We start from the raw sequence: 5820 nt of genomic DNA on the forward strand, positions 1-5820 counted from the left end.
GCAAGCAAGCCTCATGTTAGTTTCAAGCTGCCTGGCTGCCGGCCGCCATCTTGGCTGGCAGTTAATTTGCATATCCTGCTGATTAGCCAATGGGAAGGGTAGTGGTCGTATGCCAATTACCATGTTTCTCTTTTATTAGATAGGATGAAAGCCCAGCATTGGGAATTGAGTATTAGACCCAGTCAGCATCAACAGCAACTAAACAACTCCCATTTTAGAAGCTTATTAACAGAAGTTCCCATGTATCAGTGATTTATAAGCCTCACCTGAAACCTTCACAACTCCATCATCCCCATTTTACAGATGAAGATGAAGAAGGGCTAAGGAATTTCCAAATTCACACAGTAGGTGGTGAAGCCAGAGTTTAATGCAGGAGCAGGAGCTCTTAATCATTACACTCTCTGCCTTTTATTTTCTTCAATAAACCTCAGAGCTCTGGTCGCTGGGTCCTAAAACTCCCTGCCTAATTTTCCCAGAAGGTCTTGGAGGTGGAGGTGGAGCCAAGTCTGTAGGTCATATATCTCAGCCTGATGTCAGAAGGCTGTTCCAGCTTTTGGTTGGACACAACTCAGCCCTTGCTCTAACCATATGAACCAGCCTTGCAGGCCCCAAACTTGCTGCCTCTTGGACAGGTGGGTCAGCTTTGACCTTTTCCAGTGAAGCTGGTGAGTACAGAACACCTTCCCAGGGGGACAAGCCCAGTGTGACAAATGAGATTTTTTTTTCTGCACTGTTGAGTATTTTGTATTGACATCGTCAGTGACAAAATCTTTATCTGTAATGCGGCAGGATTGAGGGGAAGCTGCCTGGGCTTTGAACAAAATCATCTGACTGATGATTTGATAATTGTGTATGTTGTTTCTTTTTTTTTCTTTCTTGCTGTATTAGTTTTCTATTGCTACACAACAGATTATCACAAATTTAGTGTTTTAAAGCAACATAAAGTTATCTCATAGTTTCTGTAGGTCAGAAGTCCGGGCACAGCGTGACTGCATTCTCTGCTCACAGATGAAATCAAGGTATTGGCTAAGGCTATAGTCCTCATCTGGGGTATAGGGGTCTTCCTTTAAGATCACTGGTTGTTGGCAGAATTCAGTTGCTTGCTGTTGCAGGACTCTGGTCCTTGTGTGCCTGCTAGCTGCCAGCTGAGGACTGCCCTCAACATCCAGAGATCACCCACATGTTCTTTGTCATGTGACTCCCTCCATAGGATGTTCACAGCATGGCTTTCTTCCAGGCCAGGTGGATTGCATCTCCCTGAGTGCCTATGCTGTGGCCAGCTGGAGGAAACTGATTAGGTCAGACCTACCTGGATTATCTCCTGATTTGAGACCTTAGTTACATTTGTAAAAGCTCTTCAAGCAAACACCTTGATTAGTGTTTAGTTAAATAACTGGCAGAAGGAGTGTGTATAGCGGGGACTCAGAATCTTGGGGGCAATCTTACAGTTCTGCTTACCATATCTGGTAATGGCTAACAATCATCAATTTTGTGTTGGTTTTACTTACTCTTACAGCCACAGGAGGTCTGTCTTGTCAGATGGCCTAACAGCCCCCAAATGCCAGAGGCACCCACCATCACAGGCAGGATAAGGGGGCTTTCTGTTAGATGTAACCTGGAGGCTTGTTCTATTGAGTCAAGAACAGGCACTCCTAAGACTTCCTGTGTCTTGCTCCAGTTCCCCCCATTCAGGCTGTTCGGGCTGGGACTGAGGCAGTCACGCTTAGGTTTGGCTTCTGCTGTAAGCTCATCTTGATGAAAATGGCAAAAATCCTTAGCACAATCCCCTTAGCACACACGAAAAAAGAGTTCAACGTTCATGCTGTATCCTCCATGATGTGATGCAGGAGAACATCCTACTGCCTAACACACCCTCCAAGACCTTTAGATTCCTTCAAGTGTATCAATTCTCACTGATTTGACAAGATTGATTTTCTACCCTTTACTTTGTAAAATACATTGTAAGGCCAAGCAAGTAAAATTGATTTCTGCTCACTTTCTTCCCCACTCAGGGCCTCTTGGCTCACTCCTAGTGATAGATTTTTCAACTTTCTAAGCCCTTTTGAAAAGCTTGGCTTTTTTGGAGTAAACTAATCAGGAGGTTCCACAAGTCTGGAAATTTTAATGTGATGTTTCAGATGTTTAAGCTCCATTGGCTTAGAAGATACTATGTGGAAACCTAAATATTCATATCATGTGTTGGGCCATGACCATGACACCTGGGGATGGTATCACCTGCTTTTTGTCCAATTCACATCCCATGCATTTTACTTAAATATTTAAGAATGCACTTTAGAAAGCCACCTGTGAACATTGTACAATATCAAATGTAATGGGTATGCACTTTACTCTTCAACATAGAACATGAGGAATGTTCCATTTCTTTTAATTCTCTAAACTGAAATTGAGTGGTCCCAATTCACCATCAGCCTGGCTATAAATTTAGTCTCAGTCACAATATAGACATATTTGAAGAGTTAAAGAGAGATCGCAAGGGTTTTACATTGCTTGGAACATGCAGGGAGGGCCTGCTGGTCTTATGTCTAGGTAGGCACTGATGATGTTTGTTTCCCAGATCCATGTGATTCCTTGGAGACAGGAGGCAATGAGCCAACCACATAACCTAATGCTCAGGGTGGGACTGGGAACCCAGCCTCCCTAGAGAGAGACCTCGTAGCCATTGTCTCTTAATGGTGTACCACTTCCCCAAGCTGTTGTGTGGGAAAGAACATGAGCTTGTGGCACCCACCCAAAAATCACAGTCCCCTTATAGTCTTGGGACATTTATTTCTCCTCATGTTAGCAGATTTTATCCTACGTCTCCAAGTTTTTTTTCCCCTTTCAGAACTCTGGGAAAACTTAGCATGATCCCTTAGTGCAGTGGTCAGCAAACCACGGCTCTCGAGCCACATGTGGCTCTTTGGTCCCTTGAGTGTGGCTCTTCCACAAAATACCACATGCGGGCGCGCACATACAGTGCGATTGATTTAAGTTTAAAAAAATTTGTCTCTCAAAAGAAATTTCAATCGTTGTACTGTTGATATTTGGCTCTGTTGACTAATGAGTTTGCCGACCACTGCCTTAGTGAGTTTCAGAAACAAAAACAAAGAAATGGGCACTTAACACAGAAGGTGTCTACTTCCAGGAAACCTCAGCTTTCAACCCTGTATCATAAATGTTTGTGAGCTCAGGGAAGCACAGGCTTGGGTATATTATATTTTCCCAATGAAACAAAGAGTGAGTAGGAGGAGGTCACTTTGGAGGTGAGAGGATAGAAAAGATATAAAATGGTTGTCTCTGAGAGCAGAACAGTTAACTCTATTAGAGAATCATGGTAGGATTATTAGATATGTGGAGTACCCATTTGAGAGCCATGGTCATGACTGTATTTTTCTTCCAGTCATACTCAGTGCTCAGGTACAGCTATGCCATGGGTGCAGAACTGGGAGAGAATGACAAAGGAGTTAAGGGGAGTGAGTATACAGCAGTATGATTGCTATGTAAACAGGGCAATGAGCTATAGGAAGATATGGGAGGGCAGGCACGGTGAAAAAGTGGTAAGGCCAGTGGATTGGAAGTCCTTGTGACCTCAATGAATCAAAGAGTTGTTGTGATCTAGAATAAGTGGGTTAGAACAAGAGGGATTGATTGTTAGTGAGAGGCTTGAAATCAGATTTGGAGGTAGGTTGGTTATTGGAAATGACAGACTAGTAGAACATAGGTAGATTAAAGAAAAGATAATTGGAAGTGAAGGCTGCATGGCACAGAGAAGAGAGGATGTAGGGTTAATTATTTTCTCCAAGAGCACAATAGTTGCCAATAACAATGGCAAACAAAAGATTAAGAGGAAGACAGGTAGTCAGGTCTACCCACCAGACATTTGTTGATGACCATAATAAGTAGGGTTGGTGGGTTGTATTTTCTGATGGTGTACATTTAAAGGGAGATAAGGGCCCTAGCCTGTTTTTTTCAGTAGTTAGAGCATCAGTCCACAGACTGAAGGGTCTTAGGTTCAATTCCTGTCAAGGGCTTATACCTGGGTTGCAGGCTCAATCTCCGTTGCCAGTTGGTGTGCGTCCAGGAGGCAGCCAATTGATGTGTCTCTCTCACATAGATGTTTCTCTCTGTCTCTCCCCCTTGTTTCCACTCTCTGTAAAAATCAGTGGAAAAAAATATCCTTGGGTGAGGCTTGATAAAATAAATAAATAAATAAATAAATAAATAAAGATAGAGATTTGAGGGAGAAGGAAATGATCTGGAACAGAGTTTGGCAAAATGATTAGCAGACATAATCCATCTTGCCTCCTGTTTTTGTAAATAAAGTTTTATTGGAACAGCTATACTCATTCATTTACATATCTATAGGTGCTTTGGCACTACATCAGAGTTGAGTAATTGTGACAGAGACCATAAGCCTGTAAATTCTAAGTTATTTATTATCTGGTCATTTACAGGAAAAAGTTTGCTGACTTGATCTAGAATTAGCAATGAAGAACATTAACTTCCCAGTAAGAAATAAGCACGATTAATTTCACAATAACTTATCTTGCCACACCAATGTCAAATCCTTCTGTTTCAGCCTGGGTCTGCTCTAAGTCATCACATCAACCACTTTGGCTCAATCGTTGTACTGTTGATATTTGGCTCTGTTGACTAATGAGTTTGCCGACCACTGCTCTAAGTCAGTGGTTCTCAAGCTTGGTTGCACATTAGAATCACCTGGGAATCTTTTGAAAATCCTGATTTCTGGGCCTCGTCCTCCGGAATTTCTGTTATGGCCATCCTCCGGAATTCTGTTTCTTTGTTACTAATGTTGTGGCCCCACCCCATCACAAAGAAACAGAATTTCCGGAGGATGAGGCCCAGAAATCAGGATTTTTAAAAGATTCCCAGGTGATTCTAATGTGCAGCCAAGCTTCAGAACCACTGCTCTAAGTGCACTATCTTTCCCATGTGTGGCCAATGATGACTCCTTTCCCTCTGATTAATGAATAAGCAGTTGTCTGTCTTTAGTTCAATAAACTGGATTGAAAGCAGCTGTTCTGCTATAGATCCTCACCAGTGGTGGGGATGCCAAATTGGTTGTTAAATGAGGCTGGCAGATAGTTTTCCTTGGGCTGTGAATTTTTGTGTCTTGTGATTTCCACTCTAGGTCAGGACTGGAGACAGCCACTTGAGGAGGGAGAAAAACTTCGGTCTGATGTGAGACTTCCAATTGTACCGTGCTGTAAGAAGTCAGGAAAACAAATGCCTTATTCTGTGAACCTTCATCTTGTCATAGGGGGCAAAGGTTCCTCTTTATATGAAGCATCATGGACTGATTAGCTTCTCTGAACGAGTTTGTTAGTCATGAAAAGAATGACTCAGAAATTAGTGAGGAGGCTTGTTCCCTGCCTCCTCCCCTGATGTGGAATAACAGGAGGATATTTTATATTTGGCTAGTCTCAAGGTAGATGACCCACTTCATCAAACAATTTACCTGACCAGTGGAGGCAACATAATGACATTTTAGTTTAGTCTGCCTTGGCATGAATAATAATAGCTTTTAAGTAGGGGTATGCTGGTTAATGTTTAACATCCAGGCCTCCAGAAAAAGTACAAACATCTGATTTATCGTGTTTACTAATTTCTGTGGTAGAAGTACACCCACTGTGGCCAATTTCAGGCCACCAATGTGTTACCATTGAATGCAGAGTTGAAAACAAATGTGCAGAATTAGCTTTTAGGAGCCAGTACCAATTGCTCAAGCCACCACTGTTTTCTAGGAATGCTTAGCCAGCGGTTCTTAACCTGTGGATCGCGACTCCTTTGGCGGTCGAA

Source organism: Myotis davidii, unplaced genomic scaffold (genome assembly GCF_000327345.1).
Source record: "Myotis davidii unplaced genomic scaffold, ASM32734v1 scaffold889, whole genome shotgun sequence".
Taxonomy (NCBI): Eukaryota; Metazoa; Chordata; class Mammalia; order Chiroptera; family Vespertilionidae; genus Myotis; species Myotis davidii.